This window comes from Manis javanica, chromosome 12 (assembly GCF_040802235.1).
Source record: "Manis javanica isolate MJ-LG chromosome 12, MJ_LKY, whole genome shotgun sequence".
Lineage (NCBI taxonomy): Eukaryota > Metazoa > Chordata > Mammalia > Pholidota > Manidae > Manis > Manis javanica.
The window spans coordinates 71,962,256-71,985,574 of NC_133167.1; the positions used below are offsets into that span (position 1 = coordinate 71,962,256).

Here is a 23,319-nt window from a genome sequence, read left to right on the forward strand (position 1 = left end):
GCGGGGGGCACGGCCTGGCCCAGAGCAAGCAGCCCGAGGGAGGCAGGGGTGCCTCTGCGGCTGGAGGGCACTTCCCAGGTGGGAAGGTGCATGAGGGGAGGAGGCTGGCCAGTGTGAGGGGCCACGCAGAAAGCTGAGGTGGGCACTGAAGGGTCTGTGGGCACCACACAGATGTCGGGGTACCAGTGAGGGTGGTAATCCGAGGGTTCAATGCCATCGGACGTCCATCTGTCAATGGTGGTTCCAGCTGCAGCACGGGGTCAAGACGAGTGAATGTGGACAGCCTACTTGCTAGGCCACAGAAGGGTCAGGCAGGGACCAGGTGTCCCAGGCCCAGGGTGGTGACAGTGGCAGGGACAGAGGAGCAATGCAGGGGGGTATTTCCATGGCCAAAGTCACCAGCACCTGGTGCTGTTCTGCCCGTGGGGCTGAGAGAGGACATGGGGTTACTGACTCATGGGCTGGACTGAAAAACAACTGAGTGGCTTTTTCTCTTTCGCATTTTTTAAATTCTGTTTTTAGGTGTCAGGATGAGTTTGACCACAGCTCACACAGAAGTAAATCATAGCACGCAGAGGAGAAGGGCAGCAGGCTGAGGCACCAAAGCAGGGATGTCCACAGCCCCATTCTGCTTGGGCAGGTGTTTCACGGCCATTAGGACGCCTGGGCACCATCCTAGGCTAGGGATTCCCTCTCCTGCTTACACCACGTCAGGGGTAGGTAGCTCGCTGCCACGATTATGTTTGTGTTCTCAACATGGCTTCTCTCTGCCACTGTCATGCCTTGGCTGACTCCAGCACACACAGAGTGGAGGGGAAAGGCTTGTCACTGTGTTGAGCCCACATGATTTCTACCTGCATCATATTTATAAAGGCTACTTTTTATTTCAAGTATCTACACCTTGATTTTCTTCCCCTTTCCATTAATTTTCATCAAACATGAGCAAAAAACCAAAGTACTTAAATAACAGCTCTCTGATGCATAGAAAAGCCTGGAAATGTTGCTGGTATCAGCCTGGCAGACCAGAGGACCACCACGCAGAAGGCCGAGGCCACCAAGAACACCGCAAGTCCAAACTCAGGGTGGTTGAGGTCTGCTGAGCTGCGAACCCCATGAGTGCCGGGTGTTGGGAGCTAGGATTTGGAGGTGGTTGACCAAATCTGCGGGGAAAGGCTGGCTTATTCAGCAAATGACGCTGGGGCACCTTGCCAACTGCTATCTATCTGGAAGGAAGAAAACAGTTAAATCCCTACCTCACACCAAAATAAATTAAAGATTTGAAAGTAAAAATTGAAACCTGAAGAAAACCTAAAAAATAGGTAAATATTTGCTTAATATTGGGATGGGGAAGCATAGATATGACCCTGAAGGCAGTTAATTAAAGAGAATCAACACATTTGAGTTCACAGAAATCATGCAGCTGGGAGACCCAGAGGTCAGAGGTGGGGAAATGCCCCTTCTCGTGCTCACCGGTGACCCTCCACAAGGGCGTGAAGCTGTTTGGAATTTCTGCTAGCCCCGTGTTCTGACTCTCCCACAAGGGCTTTTCTGACAAAGGTCAGAGTGCGGGATGATCAGAGCATCTCAGTCCAGTTCCCGTGTGAAGGCCACTGGGGTTCATGGGACTGACGGTTACAAGATATTCTCTGATGTTCAAATGCACCCGAGCTCTTGCATTTGAGGAACCTTAGGGTATTTTGACCGATTGCTCCCAAATTCGTCATGTTAACAGGATGCTCACCTTCCACGGTGCCCGCCAAGCCTTCTGGCCAAGCCCCCGGCGCCCCATCCTGCCGTCCGCCCCTCCCGCTCCTGGGCCCCTGACCCAGCTCTGCGTCTCCCACTGGGCCCTGAGCACCCAGCAGGCCTCTTGAGTGAGGCTCTCCCGGCTTCCTCTCTATAATCTCCCCTATGAGCAGCTGCTCCACTCTACCTAATATAATATCCTTTATCCACCCTACGAATCTGAACGTTAAAGAAAAAGTGAAAACATTTTCAGAATGCTTCTAGACAGATTCGTAGACTGCTTAAAAACCGGAGTGCTGCTGATTTGTAGCACTCAGAATTTATGCAAAAAGAAGCTTGGGTGGGAGCGTCCCTGCTCTGAAATGCTGCCCAGGGTAAATACAAGATGGCCCCTGGCATCCAGGCAAAGGTGTGGAGATGTCTGTTCCAGCCCCCACCCCCGCCCCCTCCTCTCAGTTTCAGAGTCCAGGGAGCTCCCCTGTGGGCACGGCCAGTCCCCGACAGCCAGGTCTGCGGTGGGCTGTGTCCTAAGTTATGACGCCTTCCCAGGACCCTGTAGTGTAATGGGACCGGCCATAGCTTCTGGCCTATAGGAGCAAGTCCCTGAGATTTCGTGGACTGCAGCCAGGCCGAGGTCCCCCCTACAGGTGGAGGGAAGCAGCCAGGCCCCCACGCCGAGGACCCTGGTGCTCTGAAGTAGCTTCCCAGTTACCTCCCCTAAAGCCCTGAGTGCCTCACACACACCCTCCAAAAATGTAAGGCCTAATTTCCTCAGGGCCAGGGTTGGCTCCTGAATCCTGACACTTAGGAAGATATGAAGACATAGGTCTCTCTTCAATGGGACAACATGCAACTGAATGACTCTGCAACACGTAGGTAAGCCTGGCTCCTCAGACATAAAAATGACCAGCCTCTCCTAATAATATGCAAAGAAACTGGAAGATTCATTTCTGGAATCTCATTATTTGTGGAATGGTGCAAGAGGGACCTTGTTTTTCCCCAACCTTCAGGGGATAAGTCTTGTCATAAGGAGTTTCTATGAATATCATTCTTGAGCAGCTCACAAAAACATCTGCTTTACACTCCTAAACTTTAAAAAAGAATATAAAAAGTAGTAGTGTATTTATGATAGAAAATACTGAGTTTCATATTTTCACACTAACGATAAAAAAGGAAACATCATGAGAATAGCTCTGAGACTTGCCTTAACTGCCTTTAAATGGAATATTTACAACATGCAAAGCAGTCCTAGGAGCCCAGGGGCCTGGAGCAAGGCAGGTGATCCCTTAACTGAGCCAGAAACAAAGAAGAAAGGAAGGGATCGGCAGAGAGGAATGAGAAGGGGAAAGAAAGAGGGAGAAAGGGAGAAAGAAGTGGGAAGAAAATGAGATGGGAAGGAAAGGCATGCCAGTCAAGCCACATTCAGGACCTGCGTGGAGTCCAAGGGACACAGAGGCAAAGGACTCAGCTTACAGGAGCAGGGCAAGGCAGGTTTACTCACTGGGGACAAAGAGAATGACCCCAGGGCCTGATGATAAAGACGTAAGGCATCTGATGGGAACAAGAGCCAACACAACTGAAGAGAAGGGGCAAGGACAGCTTGTGAGCCCATGGTGGCTCCTGCCCAGTGCTCGGCGTCCGTGCTCCTTTTCTCTCTGCTGTTCAAAGGAAGCACTTGTTTCCCCCACACTGAGAAGGCGAAGGAGGCCAGGACCACAGACTGTGGAGGCTCCAGACGCGTTCTGGTCCAGCCCACTGCTGGCCACACACTCGGGCAAGTCTCTTTAAACGACTTACCTAAGAAATGGGAACAACGGTACATGATGTGGTGGCTGTGTAAAGGCCCTAGCTCAATGCCAGGGGTCAGTACATGGTGGAGGTGAGCATTTTTAGCAGATAAAGCCCTGGGGCAATGGTCAGGAAACCTGAAGCCTAATCTTGACTCTACTAACCAGCAGTGTGACCCTGGGTAATAAACCACATACACTTTCTGAAGCCCATTTCATCTTCTGTAAAATGGGGAAAGTAATAACACATGCTCTACAGAAATATTGTTAGAATCAAATCTAATGTATGCAAAAGTGTTTTTGTAAGTTGTGGTCAGTGTCACGCAACTTACATGATTGGTACTACTGTTGTCACAGGAAGAATGACAATTCAAGGTTCCAAAATCCTTCTAGAAGGATGCCCCCTCTCTCCCCAGTAGCCATGTGGATACACCCAGCCCTCTAGTCCTGCTCCTCTTCCTCGAAATGTATGCTGGCCTTGTCTTTGGTTACAGATGGACATTCATAGTCAGGCACAGGAACTGTTTTGGGGGGTGAAGGCAGGTGAAGAGGGGGAGGAAAAAAATTACAAGATGCTAAGAAAAAAAAGTTCACATAAAATGGTAAAGCCACTTTGGAAAACAGCCTGGCAGCTTCTCATAAAGTAAAACATACAGAAGCCCTGTTCCGGGGCACGTTCACCCAAGGGCAATGGAAATGTATGTCCACACAGGAACTTTTTGTTCTGCATCCCGAGCCTGGTGGTGGTTACACTACTGCGACATGTGTTGAAACTCATGCAACTGTACAGTTGCATCTGGTGAACTTTATTGCATATAAATTATACCTCAACAAAACTGATTAGAAAATAATACTGGTAAATATAAATCTGTGAAGCGATGGATGTATTAATTAGTGAGATGAGAGGAATCCTTTCACAATGCATTCACATCATATAATCACAGTGCACACTTTAAATTGTATTTGTTAATTGCAGCTCGATAAAGCTGAGAAAAAAGGGAAAATACTGGTCACAAAAGGGAACTCCACTTTTGAGATGTTTCCTCTCCTACACCGCACTGCCTGCATTGTCTCCCCTTGCTCCCAAAGCCCCGGAATAAGTTACAAAGTTTAAAGAGCTAAGAGAGGAAAGAGTCGTTCCCTTATTCAATGAGAGACAGCACATTTCCCACAGACACCCAGTAAAACCAGCCAGCGCCTAGCCAAGGAGGCAAGAAGCAAGGAACAAATGCAAACCAGTAGGAGGAGGCTGGCGGGTTAGCGCTGCAACCAGGAGGTGCCACAGACAAGGGCCCGACACCCCCTCCTGAGGTCAGGGGCGAAAGAGAGAGGCCTGCTGCGGGGACCCCTCTCCAGCCCCGGACTCAGCACCTCCAGAGGGAAGGCCGGCTGGCCTTCCCGTGCGACAAGTCGTCAGCTTGCCTCTACAGCATCAGTCATTAGCATTCAACATCAGGGCAAATAGAAGCCTTTCAGCTGAAAAGCACGCCTACAAGGACCACAGATGGAAGATACTTTAAACCTGGACTGTGGATACTGCACACACCAAAAGCTTCAAAACGGCCAACTGGAGGAAATTAGAGTCTGAACAAGCGGTAATACAAGCATCAGCGTGGTCTGCAGCTCCAGTCCAACTCTAACACCAGTTCTGTAATACTTTCTTGCCTAAGTACAATTGGAAATGATTTAAATGGTTCCAAACAGGCACATTTATTTTCATATGGGAAATGGTGCCTGTAACGTGACAGGCTGGGTCAGAGGCATGGCAATCCCAGGACTCCCTCTTGAACAAGCTGAGTACACAGGTACACGTGGGGGCGCTTTATGACCTTCACCTCAAAAGTTAAAGGAAATAAGCAATTAATTTGACATGCAAACAAATACAAATGCACCAAGATGTTTATTACAGTGTCATTTATCATGACCAGGAAAAAGAAACTGCCTCACTGTCCCCGTGCAGGAGGACGGCCGAGGACATGCTGGTGACGCCTGAAGATGAAACAGTGGGCAGTCACTGAAAGGCTGTAACGACAGTTTTCATGACACTGGGACATGGTAATGCTAGGTGAAGAATCAGTCACAAAATGGTACGTGTGTGCCGCATGGTCTCAATCACGGCTTAGAAGGAAATGCACTGGCGATAGGGCTTGAGAGAAACACACCGAAGTTTAACAGTGCCTCGCTCTCAGTGCTTTTTTTCCTTTTTTTTTTTGTATCATGCAAAACTTTTTACCATGAGCAATTACTACTTTTACCTCTGGGAGGGAACCTTTCAAAAAACTACATGGTACATTTTTTTCAAAAAGTTAGGAATGTACCACCAAAATATGCTTAGTTTTCACTAATAAAATGAATTTACCATGAATCTGCTTTCAGCCTAGGCTCTCAATCTTTCTTCAAGCTCACTACCCACAATTTAAGACATAAAATACATCTTCTGTCCTTCTTATCTCATCTTTGTTTCTGACTTCAAGAACACCCCTTGCTCGGTGTCCGAGCCCTCGGCGAAGTTGGGGGCCTTCTCCCTAGGTGCCGGCGGCGGGATCCGAGTGGCCCGTCCTCGGTCACCCGGGGTCTCTCCGTCGGGTTCTTCCTTACGCTTCTCTGGAGGGCGGCCACCAGGACTGAGCTTCACACAAGGAGTAAGAAAATGTCCTGGTGGTGCCAAGTGCTTTGCAGGCTTTTTTTTTTTTTCTAACTGAAACCGTATTTTAGGTCAATATTTACAAGGACCAACCTCCAATTACTTTTTACTACTCTTTTGGTTCACGGAATTAGAGCAACATTGGAGTTTGAGGGGACTTCAGAAGTCTAGGCCAATTTTGGTCATTTTGAAGATGAGACTGTCGTAACTGAAGACCTCTAGGTTAGGTAATGATCACCTGGAGGGGGTTAGAACCGCCTTATCTACTTCCCACTAGGAGGTAATCCAGTGAAAGCCAGTACAGACCCAGTAAGTGATGGTCCTGGCCTGATGTTCATCAGGCCTTCTTAAGGAGACTAGCTCCCATTTGGGGAGGGGTGAGAGTCCTTAGGGTCCTGAACCAAGCTGGGGATGGGAGGCAGAGACAACGGGGAAAGAGGTTAAGAGCGATACAGGCAATCGATGACGGAGAATGCTGCATAGTCTGGGTCCTTGCAAGTGTTCAAGGTCAGATGGTATCTTCAAGTCCTGTCCAACTCGATTATTCTGCATCAACCAGAAACCACCGGACTGTGAAGAAAGTTTACCCTGGAACTATGAGCCACAGGAGTGTGCTGTGGGGAGAGGGGTGGCGATTTCTGACCCTTTTCTCAGCAGTAAAATCTACAGCCTTTGTGGATTTATTGGACATGAGCAAACTTATCTTGGGCCTCTATCTAAAGTTTCCACTGCAGGCCCTGTGGGCTGAGCCCTTCTGTATCCTCTTTATTCTCTGGGTTTGTTCCTGCTACATGCACTCTCCCTTCTGCATTTTTGTCATTCTGACATTTAAATTTCTTCTTGGTTCATATAGTATTTGTGTTATTTAGATGCTTTCCACATGGCCTTTTGCTCTCTGGGAAAGCATAAGTCTATTAAATCTATATATTTTTAAAGGATAAGGAAAGAAACAGCAAAAAGCATTAAAAATGAGATGAACAAGTTAGGATGATGTGGCCTGAAGAAAGAATTTAGGAGGTCTGAAATGACTTGCATGAAAAATAGTTCTGAAAAATGAAAGACTATCTCAGGAGGTAAAAGTGCCATTTCCTTGGAGATGTTCAAACGGATCTGCATGGCTGTATGATCGGTTATTGTAAGTTTGTATTTACTGTTTCCATTTGAAATTTACAATTCAAAGACTCCATGGAAAAGTTACTATAAGGCAACTATAAGGCACTCCGTATCTAATTTGAAGACATAACTTTCACTGTAATGAGCAAGACTATACTTGGATACAAGGGAAAAATTCACACCTGAACAGGTAGTTGCATGCTGAAAAATGTATTCTCATTGGAAATGTGGCATTATGTACATAGAGATTTCTTTAAAAATGATCACTACCCTGCTGGTGTGTTTTACGTGCAGCACTGTTGGAAAGCAAGAGATGAGCACGGCAGAGTTTCATACATTTATTCCTTTGTAAAATAGAAATGGGTTCTAAACATGCTCCCTTTTCTGCATGCACTGCAGATGGATTCCCCTCAGATATTCCAGGTATTTTGGTTCTTCACTCACAACCAGAAATAGGTTGGTTTTCATGAATAAATCACTTAACATCACTTCTGTTAAATGCCAAATGGAGAGCACTTGTTCCAGTTCTGGGTCCTGAAGTGTTGCACTGTTTGGCTAAGTTCCAAGAGCTATATAGGGAAATACTTTCCCTTCGGCCACAGTTTAAAGTGGAACTATGTATATAAATAGATATCTTGGTTCTTACATATGTAGTTAATTCTGTTCTGATAATAGTGGAAGCTCAATAAAAACATGAATGATACAAAAACACTGATTCCTGACATTACTACATATTCTTCCTATTTATAGAACATTAACATAAATAGAAGAGTTGACAGATGAAGATTATTATCTTAACCATTTTCCATGCTCAACTTACAGCCCCCTATTTCTTGTTCTCATTCCACAAGTTCTGAAGCAACAGTTCTTGGGCAGTAGAAAAAGCAAGAGAGAACAAATCATTATTAATTGATTTTGTCAGTCTTTTCCTCTTTGCAATGGAGGAAAGTCTGTTCAAGTCTCTGAAGTGCTTCATCAGGAAGTCTGCAAATTTGATTCAGTTCCACCAATAACTTCCCAAATTTGCAGTGTAAAGAGTCTAAAGCAGGCAATAAATCTACAAAATTGTCCATCTGACTGGTGAGTCAGGTGAAAGTTCAGCAGCTCTTCCTATCTCCCACTGAGACTACTGAAGCTGAAATACTTTTACTAAATTAAGAAACCATAAGCATTTGCTTGGTATCACCTTCAAAGAACCATGGAAATAGAAGCTTAAAAATAAGAGAGGTAAGAACAGTTTATAAGATTTCTTTGAAAAGCATTTCCTAATTCTGAGGGCGCATCTGGCACTTAATTCCTTATGTGTGATGGAGATAAACTTGCTTGGGCAAGTCTCCGGTCCCTTTTGCCTGGGTTTTTCCTTTGAGAACATGGAGCTAGGGAGGATGCCTTGAGGTGAATGGAAAAGAGCTTGATTATAATAACTAGAAAGCAACAGGCTATAAGCTGCTCTTTGGTGATGTCTGAAATCAGTTAAAAGAAGAAATAGGCAATTATATTGTCTTTTATCATTACCTGCTTATTTACCTTCACTGGAGAACTTGTGTGTGTGTGTGTGTGTGTGTGTGTGTGCGCACACACGCATGTGTGTATGTATTCAGATTAATGTCTAGTGTCACTTTCTTTCAGCCTTATGAGCTTCTTTTAGTATTTACTGTAAAGCAGATCTGCAAGCAATGGATTCTCTCAGTTTTTATTTACTTGGGAATTATTTTACTTCACCTTCACTTTTGATTCTTCCAGTACTTTGTGGTCTCTACTGTTTCTGATGAGAAGTCAGCTGCTAATCTAAGTGGGGTTCCCTTTTCTCGTGCTGCTTTCCAGATTCTGCCTTTCAAAAGTTGACTCTAGTATGTACGGGTGTTGATTCTTTGTGTTTATCCTAATGAGACTTTGTCAAGCATCTTGGGTGTATAGATTAGTCTTTCTCATCAAACTTGGGAAGTTGTTGGCTATTACCTCTTTGAATATTCTTCCCCCTTTCTCTCTACTACTTCTGGTATTTCCACTGGTACACTTACTGGTCGCCTCTATTTGTCTGAGGTTCGAATCATTTTTCTTCATTCTTTTTTCTTTTTCTACATCTGACTGCATGATCTCTATTGCTCTATCTTCAAGTTAGCTAATTTATTTTCTGACAATTCAAATATACTCTTGAGCCCCTCTAGTAAGTTTTTCATTTTGTTATACTTCTCAATGGCAGAATTTCTATTTAAAATTTTTTAATTATGGTAAAATAAACAAATTTTACCACTTAACCCTTCTTAAGTGTACAGTTGGCATTAGGTACTTTCACTTTGTTGTGCAAACACCTCCACTGTCCATCTACAGAATTCTTTGCATGTTACAAAACTATACCCATTAAGCAATAATTTCTCATTCCTCTCACCCCGATCCCTGGCAACACCATTCTACTTTCTGCCTCTACAAACTTGACTGAGTAGATCATATGAGTGTAGTCATACCATATTTGTCTTTTTCTGACTGTCTTATTTCACTTAGCATAATGTCCTCCAAGTTTATCATTGTTGTACCCTGTATCCAAATTCCCTCCCTTTTTCAGGCTGAATGATACTCCATTGTAGGTATAGACCACATTTTATTTATCCACTCACCTATCAGTGGACATTCAGATTGCTTCTGTTTTTTGCCTATTGTAAAAAAGGCTATTGAAATGGGTGTACAAACACCTTTTCAAGTCCCTGCTTTCAACTCTTTTGGGCATACACCCAGGAGTGGGACAGTTGAGTCATACAGTAATTCTTGTCTTAATTTTTGGAGAAACTGTCATAGTGCTGTGCATAGCAGCTGCACCATTTCACATCCCTGCCAACAGCACACAAGGGCTGCACATCCTCACCAACGCTTGTTATTTTTTGTTTTTAATAGCAGCCATTCGAATGGGTGTGAAGTGATACTTCATTGTGGTTTTGATTTATATTTCCCTAATGATTAGTGATGTTGAACATATTTTTATGTGCTTTTTGGCCATTTCTATATGTTCTTTGGAGAAATGTTTATTCAGGTCCTCTGCCCATTTGTTTTTGCTGTTGAGTTGTAGAAATTCTTTATATATTCTGGATATCAACCCCCTATCAGACATATAATTTGCAAATATTTCCTCCCATACCATAGGTTGCCTTTTCACTCTGATGACTGTGTCCTTAGACATACATAAGCATTTAATTTTGATGTAGCCCAATTTATCTCTTTTTTCTTTTGTTGCTTGTGTTTTTGGTGTCATATTTGGAATTGATCCTTTTTTACCCTATCTCTTTAAGATAGTCTCCATTGGATGAGTCACTGCCACCATGCCCTCATTTAATTATTTAAGGATCATTTCTTTTAGTCTTTGAACATATTTATAGTAGCTGTTTTAAAATCTTTTTCTGTAAAATTCAATGTATGGACCTTCTTAGAAGTCTGTTGTCTGCTGTCTGCTTTAGTTCTGCTGTGTGTCACACATTACAATTTCTTTACGTGTCTCATATATTTTTGTAGAGCACTGGAGGTTTCAGACAATACATTGTAGCAGGTCTTCTTTGCTGACCCCCCCACCCCCAGGTTTGTTGTGACTCTTTGGTTGTTTATTTGGCTAAACAAACTCTGTGAAGTCTATTCTCCCCACAGTGTGCAGCTGTGGTCCCTGCTCAGATTTCCTTCCCTTGTTTTAATCCTTTAGCTTGCTAAGGATCACCCATGGGACATACAAGCCACTACTGGTCAAAAGTTGTGCTTAAACCCCCTTTAGCAAGTTAGATTTTCACCCTTCACCATGGCTGTGTGTGGGCTTAGGGACTACCTGCGAAGTTCAGGGAGTGAGGGGAGGAGGGAAGGTCTGACTGCAAGGGGCAGCTCCAAGGGTAAGCTTTGGGGGGCTGCGGTTCTTCTGTGCTCTGTCTGTGCTAGTGGCCATAAAACCCTGAGCATGTGTAAAAACTCACAGCACTATAACTTCACCAGAAAAAGTGGATTTTACTCTATGTAATTTCTTTTAAGTGGCCACAATTTACCTTAAAAAAAGATACTTCTATACCCGTATTGCTCTTACATAGCTGGATCCAATTTGGTCACCTGAGTTCTTAAAAATTCACTACCTAAGATAAAACGGGGTGATAGAAAACAAAATATTTCTTATTATGCTATTGCCTACAGAAGGTCATGTCCTCTCGTAACACAATAAAAATAAAACTTCAAAAAAATGTATCATTCTAATACTTAGTATGATAACTTTGAGCTTTTATACTTGATCAAAAGAAGTTTGTTCTGGATTAGGCTTCCAGTCATCTTTTGTGAAGTAAAAATTCTGGATTTACTTAATTGTCACTGACAACTCTGAGAGAGCCTGAAGACACCATGACTTAAAGATCAGGGGAAAACCAAACGAGAGCAAACAAAACCAGAGATGGCAAAAAAACAGGCCTGACAAAGAGGGGTGCGGCTGGGCACCCGGCCCTCTACTTCCCCAGGGACTCAGCCACACAGATCCTGTCCTCTGTCTTCCTGCGCGGCTACCACTTTAATTGCAAGTCAATCACTCTTCAAAGCAATCACTCTTGCTTTTTAAAACCTTTATAACAATAAACAAGTTCATTATAACTTCCAACTACCTCACTGTGATGAATGCATTTATATTCTCTTACTTTTGCTTTTTGTCTTCAGAGTGGAGGTAAAATCAAGACAAACCAAAAAAGTGAACAGTAACAAAATAAACTCTGTCCACATCTTTAAGCTGAGATCCATTCTCTTGCTTTTACAAAAGTCACCCCTTCCTTTGACAGCCACCAGATAGTTTCCCTACCTTTTCTGACAGTCTGTGGTCTTAGGAAATATTTTTATCTGCCTAACCATTTTTGAAAAGATATCCTTTTTCGTCTTTTGAACTACTCAACTTGCAAAGCATTCTATCAATCAAACTGTGCCCATGTATTTACTCCGACTTGATAGGGCCTGTGGCATTTCACACATCTGTGCTCACCCTGTGTGCAGGAGAGCTTCATGACTCACCCAAGCTGAAATCGCCTGGCAGCGAGGTCACGCTGACGCAGCTACCCCAGTTCTCACTGGGAACAGCTCTCACTCTATCCTGGAATACCTGATTATTTGGGTTAAATGATTCACCCACATCTCCTTCCCTCCTCCTCCAACAGAGAAAATGAATATAAACCCAGGTGGAATGTGCCTTTACTTCCTCACAGAGGCCACAGTGCAGAGAGGGAGCCCATCATGATTTCCCTCATGTAACTGCAGGAGACAGAGGCAAGATGGCAAAGAAAGAAAGGAGAGGCTGAAAAGAACATTTCTTGTTAGGGTGAAAAACGGCAGGAAGGAAAGTTGGAAAACCTGCTCTTAGTTCCCAGTATTCTGGGAAATACTCTTCTATGAGTAACAAAGGTTCTGAATCAAAGGCTAGGTCAAAATACGGTTGTACATGATGCTAGCTTCCCTTTGGTTTTTCAAGGCACTTCAGCTTTAAATTAAGGTATTAGTCCTGCTGAGAGTGGCTTCAACTCACCCTCGATCTAATCCTCTGTCCCCAAGTAAACCTGGTGACAGATTCCGCTCATTTAGGCCCAGGCTTAGGAACACACTTCAAAGAGAGACACTGACACATTCAGCAGCTTGTGTCTTCAGCCCCAGGCAATTCCTTCAAGCAAAGGCACAAAGCAAAAACACACAAACAGGCCAAGACATAGGGAATGGAGATATATTCAGAGAAATGGGGGAGATGAGTAGCTGGGCCCGTGGGAGTGACTGGTCTGCCCAGCCAGTAACCGTCAAAACTACTGATTTCACTTGTCACCATACAAAGCAGGTTGAAAGGGAAGCCTACTGTTTTTGCTCAAGATCTTCTTAAATCAACTGTCACCCGAACCAAAATAGTTACCCAAAGTAACCTTCTGATTAAGGCTACAAGAACATCCCAGCAGCACTTGGCAGAGATAACCAAGACAGCCAGCACTCTCTTAAAGTTCTATCACGTTTAGCAAACACTGGTGAGATACACTTTGATACAACAAAGTAAGTGCTTTGGAAATACCAGCGAGTGACTTGTCTTGCTGTCATCCCTCACCACCGTCACTCAAAACTTAATCCGAAACCTGTGGCATGTGGCTCTGCCATTTAGTAGTTTATCTTTAACATCTTTACATGATGGTCACAAATGTGTAATCCCAACAGCAGAGTATTATTTTAATGACTTAAAAATACGTGGGATTCTCCAGCTCCCTTCCTTTGTTCTCCAAATAATACTGAACCTGAGATCCTGGCCAATTTGAGACCCTATTAGAGGTCACTGAACATCCAGCATTAAGTACGGGAAGCAGATCCTGGCTGAATACCTTCCATGCTGCAGAATTAACAGAATTTAGCCTTTATCCATAACTGCTACACGTCAGTTTGTGTGGGTCTCTTCCCAAGAGCCAAGATCTAAAGTCTCTGCCTAAAAATAAGTCAAAATTTTCCTTTATAAAAATATATATGCTCACATAAAAATGTTGGTAAATACAGAAAAGTAGAAAGTAAAACAAGGAAAATTGCTCCCAGCCCAACATTGAAAAATAACCATTATTTTGTGTGCAATTTGAGGTACAAGTTTTATCCATTGGGGTAGGCATTACTTACGTAAGCCACAGAGAGCCCACTGCCAAATTAAATAAAAAAGTCTAAGTAAAAAGTAAAAATGAATTACAATAGTTCTTTTTTGAAAAGAAAGTTTTTCATCATTACATAGGTATTGTATGCTTACGGCAGAAATATAAAATATGGGTAACCAAAAGAAGGGGCAAACATCCCATATCAGCTCATCTCGAGAGAGAACCAACACTCCCATTTGGTGCAGAGAATTCTCTCTTCATGCACATCTAAGTGCTTACCTTTTACAAAAGGAAATAAAGCCATGTTAAAAAATGCTTTCCATTGAAAAATAGGGTCACACACAAGTATTTATTTTGTGACCTGCTAGTTTTACTCAATAAAGATCACTTACTCAACACCTCATTTTAAATGGCTGCACAGTGTTCATTACATGGCCACAGCATAAACTATGTAACTAGTACCTTTTTAGGTCACTTCTGAGGATATTTTATTGAAGTATTAGCTCAGTGGGTCATTTTTGAATAGTCTGATGATGAACAAAAGAGGATTTTCCCCCCTCCTTTCTCTTCAAGTTTTTTTTTGACTCAACAACTATAATGAGACAAAATTTATCCCAAACCACTTGACCACTGTAATAGTTAATGACACATATGTGAACTGTGTGAATATCAGGTTGAGTTTAAAAACAAAATTATTTTTGCCAGAGGGAAATACCAAAAGGAATGACTACTTAGTAACTTCTCCTTGCATAGAAATGAAAATACCCCTTTGCCTGATATTATTAAAAACCAAACTGACCAACCCTTTGGGATTTCTCTGTTTGATATTCAGTCACTGAGAGTTTGCTGGCTTTAAAGAGAATGTTTTACATCCAAAGACTTCCTTAGTGTGTAATACATCGGCCACCCCTGCCCTCAGGGTTGGTGAGACACCTCTGTTTGGTGCAGCCGCCAGTCACTGGGCCGCATGTCCCCTGCGAACAGGCAAGGACGCAGAAAACCACAGTGCATGCAGCTGGATGTCTGAGGGGCCAGTATTTCAAACGTAATGAGATCTGAGGGCGGTGCAACAACTCCGGCATATACACTTGTCCCTTCATCCCTGCATCTCCCATTACAACGCAAACTGGAGTTTGGGCCAGACTGCTCTCGCTTGTCTTTTATCACTTCAAGGAATTTTTAGTACTCGGCAAATGTGTAATTAACTGCAGCTGTAAAAGCCCAGGATTGGACGGATCCCATTTCTAAGTGCTGAAGTACTAGGGCCACAGTGACCGGGCCAAGGTAGAGCATGTCTCCTCTGGAGGCAGCAGTGTGCCACCTGTGTGACACTTTCTAAGCAGCCCTGGCCCTCAGAGGGCCCTTTCTTCATTAGGATCACAAAAGCTTTTATTGTACTAAAGGAACACAGAGTGCAACTGACACATTCAGCAGCTTGTGTCTTCAGCCCCAGGCAATTCCTTCAAGCAAAGGCACAAAGCAAAAACACACAAACAGGCCAAGACATAGGGAATGGAGATATATTCAGAGAAATGGGGGAGATGAGTAGCTGGGCCCGTGGGAGTGACTGGTCTGCCCAGCCAGGCTAGGGACTACCAACGTCCTGGCTCTACAATCATAGTGGGGCCTTGAGCTACTGGGGTTTGAACTGCACAGGTCCACTTATAGGCAGATTCTTTCAATAAATATACTGGACAAGTTTTGGGGCTTTGTGACAAGTTGAAAATACATTTTATTTTCTCTAGCTTACTTTAAGGATATAGTATATAATCCATATAAGATACAAAATGTGTTCATCAACTGTTTATGTTACAAGGAAGGTTTCCTTCTGGACAACAGGAGGCTGTTAGTAGTTAAGTTTTGGGGGAGTCAAAAATTTACATGGATTTTCAAATGTGTGTATAGGGGGGCAGCTAGTGCCCCTAACTCCTGGGTTGTTCAAGGATCAGTTGTACGTGGGAGAGAATGGAGCACCTCTGGCCTTGGACATTTCAAGTGACTGATCAACCATTTATTTGCACTGAGTGCCTACTATGCGTGCCACTTGCTGCTTGCTGCTCATACAAGAACACCAAGGTGAAAGAGGTCCCTCTCTGCCACCTCTGGAGGAGCCCCCACAAGCTGATCACACATTACCCTGGGCTCCCCTTCTCTGCAGGACCCTCACCTAGACCCCACCTCCAAGGTGTCGGACGGAATCCTCAGGACAGGGAGGTGACTGGCATTCCCACAGCTGGTGTATGGCTCGCTGACCAACCTCTCCTCCTGTGGAAGCGGCAGGGTTGGGAAAATGGGGTGGAGTCTGTCCCTACAGCCACCTATCTTCTGAATGGGCTTTGGGAAGCAAGCGCCCTACCTGGCCAGCAGTCAGTGATGTGAAATGATGTTGCACTGACATAAGGGGGCTCTCCGTTTTGACCTCTGCCCAAATTTCCCTTCAGGTGGCTGTGAAAAAGTCCCAAGGGGTGGATGGCATCTATTCAACAACTGGGAAAAAGCAAGATGTGTCTGATAACACTGCGTCACTGCCACCACGTCGTCTTGTTTGGTCCTCACCTGAAATGGGCCCTGTCTTAACTACTGAGTTCAGATAAGTGGCTGCAAAATTGTCCTGGTTAGTAATTGGCCTTCTCTAAGTGACAGAGCAAATCCAGAGGAAAGCCAGGGTGGAAGGGACTCTGAGAGGTCATTTATCTCCTGACTTCAGAGAGAATACTGAAAACATCACAAATAGCAACCTGTTTTACATGATGTCAGGAAAAATGTTTACATTTCCCAGTATCCAAATTCCCCATTTTAAAACAGCCTTTTTCTTTACATCATGCCTAGTGGCCCTCAAACTGAGTGTACATTGGATTCACTTGGGGGGCTTGTTAAACAGACTGCAGGGCCCCACTCCTGTGGTTTCTTAGTGAACAGGCTAGGGGTGGGGCCTGTGGGTGTGCATTTCCAGCAAGGTCTGGGGGGAGCTGATGCTGAGGGCCCTGGGCCTGGGCTGCGAGCACCGAGCACCGTGGCTCTAGCCTAACGCTTGCTGGGTTGCCCTCCTACGCCCTCCATGGGAATGGAAACCCACGGGTCCTCGCCTTGGTACTGGGGCATACATCCACTTGAATAACAATTCAAGAGTCCTCTGGCCAGTGTTTTTAACTCCAGGCTAAATAATGGATGTTCCCTAGCCTCTTATTAGAGGTATCATTTCTCAACTCTGTAATCATTTTTTGAGGTTCTTTGTTGAACCCTTTCCAAGTCTCTGTTATGGAGCCATTAACTAGACCCAGAACCTTAGTCACAGACTGGCTGGGCTGAGTATAAAGGGAAAAATGACTCACAGACGCATACAGTACACTCCCGTCTATCGATCTCCAGTACCCCAGCCTGCCTTCAGCTCCCTTCTGATTCATGATCTTCTGACTCCTTTACAAGCTGCTGAGATGCTTGCTTGACCTTGGCAATGCCTTTCTTCTGAGAAGCTCAAGGCGCTTCTCTAACTTAATAGTTGACTCAACATCCTAAACCAGTGGAGGGTTTCAACTGCACAGCAGCCCAGGAGGGGAGGGAAAATCTGGAGCCCAAATTCAGACTTCTATCCAAGTATCATTATGTGGAGAAAAATGCATCTTAACACGGACTAGACTTGAACACACCAAGCTTACCGCCCCCCTTCCCCCCATGTAATAACAGTTCCAGGGGCAGGTGAGCCCGCCGGATCCCTTGCCTTTGGGGGGGCCCCACTCTGCCTTATTTTCTTGTCTTTCATTTTCACCTCCTCCCCCTGCCAGTTGTGCCGGCCGGGCCCAGTCTGTGCAGCGCCTCATTTCAGCACGTGAGCCTCCGAGTGGGGGCTGTGCTTGCTTTGTGTACTGTATGTGCTCTGGGGGTGCGTGATACAGGCTAAAGGGTGACCGCGGTCCCAGTATTTCCAGGAGAAATGAAAGAAGCCAGAACTCCAGCAGAGGGCAACCCCTGTGGGACACTCGTGGCCGAGACAGGCAAGGCTGAAGGTGCCGCTCCGCTCGCTGCTCCTCTCACTGGGGGTCAAACAGTGGACACGCGATATAACAAAGCCTGTGCCTACAGAAATTCCCTTTGAAAGAGAACATTCTAGAGATGTGATCACGGAGCCTGCAATTCCCATACAGCCACAGAGACAAGTACCGATTAAAAACTTCCTGCCGGTGAAGGGGCCCCAAGGAACAGTCTCCTCTCTGCTTTCCGGAAAAATCCCTCAGAGCTTCAGAGCAGAAGCCTCTTCTCCAGGAATAAAGTAACAGCAAAATAAACCCACCGAGGGCAGGAGCTACTCTACCGGAGCCTGTGGGTCTCCAGCCATTTTCAGAAGTGGGGGACCTGGGCAGGGCGTGCGCGGCCAGGGCGGGCAGCTGCCCCAGGATGGCCGTGCGGGGCACAGGACGGCTGTGCGGGGAGCGAGCTGCCCGGGGGAGACCTGCTGGGAGGCACGGGTGTGCCCGGCCCATGGGCTCCTCAGCACGCTGACCCCATTGGAGAGTCCGAGTTGAGCTCACTGGGGTCTGTCCCACCCAAGGCTGTTCCTGGTCACCTGAGCTGCTGCTTACGGAGGACCCACAACCCACACCCCTCCACCAGGCACCAGGTACGAAGCGCTGGAGGCAACCTCAGCGCCTGCTCATACTACGTGACGAAAATGAGCTCCTCCATTCCCCTCGACCGCCCTCTCACAGCACGAAATCATCAGACCCAACACTCGGAAAGCGCCTATGAGCCTTCCGGCAACCCCTCCAGAAAGAACACATGCTTCCTCGTGGTAAAAATACCTACAGCAACTTGTTAAATTTTTTAAAGTGGATCAATTTTAAACAGTTTCTTTTTTGCAGGACTGAACTACAGTAGAGGGAATGAATTAAGAGCCTGAAAACTGTCCAGTATCTGACTGATCTACATTTAAAACACTCCACTGAGATGCTGATGGAGCCTTGTTAAGAACCGAAGGAAAAAGTACAGTTATTTTCCTCCGATGAAATTATTATACTACAAAGCATACACTGGAATGAAGTATCGTTACTGCTGGAGGAGATATTACAGACTTTTCTGTTATAATTACAATTACTCTGGACTGCGAATTTCTCTGCTCAATAAAATACTTACGTTTTAAAAACAAGTTTCTTTCCAAAAATAGCCCAAGAACTCAGTTCTATTTTTCCCTTCTTACATTCTTTTCCTACTAAATGTACCACTGAAACACTTTCTTTCATTGTTGACATCTTAAGTCATTTGAATGTAAAATGCGACAATACATAATAACAAAGAAGTCTTTAAATACAGCTTTCAAAATGGGTAAATGGCATTTGAGGGAATGTCTCCATCGTGGCTCACAGATGCGGTGCAGACATGGAGGCCTGGTACGCTGCTACCACACTGCCTACTAGAATCATCTCATTAAAACCAAGATTCCTAGAGGGCATGCAATTTATGTTTTAATTGATAAAGAAATTCCTGCCTGGTTCTGTGTTGTAAGCAAGCTGTCTGGCATGAAATCACTGTACTCTAAATTAAAACAACTTCAAACAAAGCAAAGTCATTCAGATTTAATTAAAAATATTCGGTATTAAAATCTTCATTTTCTTCAGTCCAAATATAAGTTGGCAATGACTTCATAAGCTACGAGAAGTTAAGATTGGAGAATTTCAAGACCTTTGATTAATTTTGATATCCAACCCAATTCCAGAGGATGTTTTCAATCACTTTCTAAAGCCTTCCTCCTACATTTACTTTATTTTTTTAATTGCTTCTCTTGAGGAGTATATGGGGTCTATTTGTAAGCCCAAATTCCTTCTTAAAAAAATAAAAACTGACCACCTAATATGTTTTACTGGAGCACCTCTGACACCACCATTATTTCTGCATAAGCATGTAGCTCACAGTAAGAATGGTATAAGAGGAATTCACTTTTAATGTTTTTCCCCTTAAGACTTAGGTTACCATAGAAATAAAGCTCAATGCCACATCCACTCTATTAATCAAATATTTTAACAAATAAAATAAGTAATAATTCTCAGATTGCTTTCCAAAGTTTAAAAATAGTAAGACTCAATACTTTCTCTTGGAAAAGCTAAATAAGGCAGGTTCTTGCAGTAGGATACACTTAGAGAAAAACCTTTGGCTACCACCCTTAGAATGTTCTAAAGTCCCCTCCCCATAGTTTCCAGTTTTCCCAAGAATAAAAAATTACTGGGATAGCAACATTAGGAAGATTTAAGGAGAAAAGAACAAAGAGAAATCTTAAAAATTCACCCAGTACTTACAAGTCCTTTGAAAGGAAGTCTGAGCTGCAATTCATCAGAAGATTGCCCTCCCGATCATGAACACAATCTGAGGTCTAAAATAGATAACCTATGACATTAGGCCGCGAAGTCACATTTCAGCTTGCTAACTTCTACTTGGCTAAGCAGTTTTACAGCTCAGAGAACAAACCCTGGCTAAAATTAACTGCACAGGAGCAGCAGGCAGGATCTCGCTGATTTGCATCATTTGTGCCGGGACAACATTGGTGTCCTCTTAATGGGAAAGCTGGCCAAGGGGCGTGCTCCCCTGAACAATGCATAGCATCATGATCATGCTAATTACTGAATTCGGGCCAATAACGCCAACTTGTTTTAAGTTGTTTTTGCAAGCATTGACAAAGAGAAAGAGTAAGCGCTTTTTCACAGCCCGTGTTCACTTGCTTTTTAAGTGTACAAAAATCCGACAAAACTTTGGCAATAAGGGGGCAGTGCTGTAGGCTCTTCACAAGGAGAAGCAAAGTTAAAGGACAGCCTGTCAAATTATTTAAGCAGTACGATCAGATGCGGTAGTATGTGAAATTAAATAGGCACTGGACACACAAACGGGTAGGTCTATCAACAAGTGCCCTGAAAGGAAAGCGTTTTCCCTTGATAGGGAATGAACTAATTTCCTTTACTTCCATTCTCGCTTTGAATTCTGTACCTCCCAAGGAATTGCTCTGGGGACAGAGGTTCACTCATGAATTACAACTGAGAACAAACATCTCAAATATCTGCAAAAGGCATCACCCTTGGCCAGAAGCAGTCCGAAGTGCATAGAACTGCCTGGCTGGCTGCAACTGTTAAACCGGCCTCCACAGGTGACTGGCCATCTATAAAGCATGTTGAAGCTCAAAGTGACAGCTAGAGACCCCAAGTACACAGCTGATACTCAAACTAAAGTCAGAAGTAACATGGAGCTGTCTTTAGAAAATATAAACTCCTATATTAAGTACAATTTATATCAAAGACACCGAGCTACTTAATATCTACTCAAGATGGTTCAGACTAATTTGTTTTAGGCATTTGAGTTCTGATAACCTACTTTGCTCTACTGAACATTTTATAAGAGATAGGGCACATTGCAAACAACAATCAGATCTACAAACATCTATGGGAAATGTCATTTTCTAATTTTTTTAAACAGATGGGTAAAAAACAGAGTAATTCAATGACTTGTCCGAGGCTTCTTTCTGAATCAACACTCCATCCCTCCCTCCTTAACCTCTCTCTGACATGTCTCCTGTATTAACCATTTAGCTATAATCCTACAGATCTTTCCAGAGCTGTTTGTTTTCCTAATTTTAAAATGTCACATGTCAGTTTAGGCTCCAAGAGATTAATTCTACTCAACTCCCAAATCCCAGGTCTGAGCAACAAGGGCCCACTCCCTGCCTGTCTACTGCAGGCGGTATGCCCTGTGTCATGGATCCTTAAGACATAACTGTGTCCCTACAAAGCATGCTCACCTGTGGCATGCATGCCCAAAGCCGCAGCCGGGTAGATTTTCACTGGCGTGCGCTGGTGACACCAGCACAGTCCCCCTCCTGGGTGTTGACAAAAATTGCTGGCTGCTAGTCTGGAATTCCAGCCCTGCACCTAACCGCAGGCAACCATAGGCAGCCCTTGCCCCAGCCCCAGGAGATGGTATTTGGTGTGCACTCACCCCCACCACAATCCAAAGTCACTAAAGGTGGGCCCTTCCCACACTGGCCCAAAGGAAAGAAGCTGGCACTCACCAGAGATGGCTGATCTCTGGTTAACATAATTCTCAGTGACCCACAGCAAGCTTACTCTGGAATTCCTAATACCCAAAGAGGATACTGTGAGGCTATTTTTGACACGACTATCCTCACCCTATTATGTCACAGTTCATCAAAACATTTCTTCCCTAAATCATAAAGAAAAAGTAGATATGCTGAGTTTACTTGTGCCCTGGATTTTGCATCAGGGAGGAACGGTATCCTGCACCCATTACAGGGAAGGCAGGGAACGCTGAACAGTTTTCCAGCTCCTCACGTATCAAATATGTGCAGCCTGACTACTGTGTCTGTCAACAGTGGCCACACCTGTTTCAAAGTGCAAGAACTGAAACATTCCAAAGAAAACAGCGTATCCTCCAATTTACATTAGTCGCGCTACCGCTTCCTCTTCATTACTCCTGCTCAAGGCATACTTGAAACAGTAGAGAAAAATCTATGTGCACCATTAGGAGCAAGGTAGATCCTTCCCCCATTTGATCTCATTATATTTTGGTGGGGGTGGGGAGGAGGGTTAGGCAGGGACGCTACTCAAGTGGTGATCCTTGGGTCTTTAGACCAACGGATCCATGAAACTGAAACAAAGGCAATTATTTTTATAAACTTGCATTAGTAAGTTAACCTTACTACTGATCTTCTAGAGCAGTCACATGCATAATTCAAACTTTTCTAGTAGTCATACTAAAAAAGTAAAAGTTAATTTTAATACATTTTAGCTCAATACATCCAAGACACTATCATTTCAATGTCATGAATTAAAAAATCAGTAATAAGATGGAGGGAGAGACGGAAAGCTGAGGAGTGCTGAAGAAGGGAGAGAGACTGGGAGAGGAGGAAACAGGACTCTCAGAAAGGAGAAAGAAAGGGCTCAAAGGAGGGCAAAGAGTCCAAAAGGAGGGCAGGAGAAACGAATTTCTCCCTAGGCATGGAATTCATCGGAAGCTCGCGTTGGGGGGCGAGGAGCAGGGGGTCCCAGGGGAGCGGCTCTGCAGAAGGGGCTCTGCAGCCGCGGGCAACATGCCCTGGGAGCATGCACGGGGTGGGGGTGGGGGGCGCTCTATTTTTTAAGTAAAGGTTATCTTCTAATGAAAATTTAACTATGCTTCGGAATATCTCGGCATTCTGAATTTTATTGTGGAAACTTAGAAGAGCCATTATGATTGGTTATGCTAAAATATTTAAAAATTACATCCAGAGCCAGCAGTAAAGTCTCCATCCTGAGCTTTTATCATCTTCAAGTCAAACTCCATTTGGTCCAGCTAGTGAAGGGGATGGTGGAGGGAGAGTAGAAAGGGGGGAAAAAAATTCACATTCCACCATGGTTCCCAGTTTTTCAGGGGCTGACATAAAACACTCAAAGGCTTCATGCTG

At 44.3% G+C, this 23,319-nt stretch overlaps 1 protein-coding gene across 2 annotated transcripts in view; it reads right to left on the minus strand.

Moving 5' to 3' along the window:
* The window catches only part of SLC20A2 (solute carrier family 20 member 2), a 126,582-nt gene that overhangs the window by 50,438 nt on the left and 52,825 nt on the right, over positions 1-23,319 (minus strand). The window contains exon 1 of one of the 2 annotated variants that reach the window (XM_073218843.1): positions 20,171-20,377. The exons of the other annotated variant lie outside the window; for it this stretch is intronic. The gene's annotated coding sequence lies outside the window, so the exon portion shown is untranslated. Of the gene's footprint in view, positions 1-20,170; positions 20,378-23,319 lie in introns of those variants that run through there. 2 annotated transcript variants of the gene reach the window in all.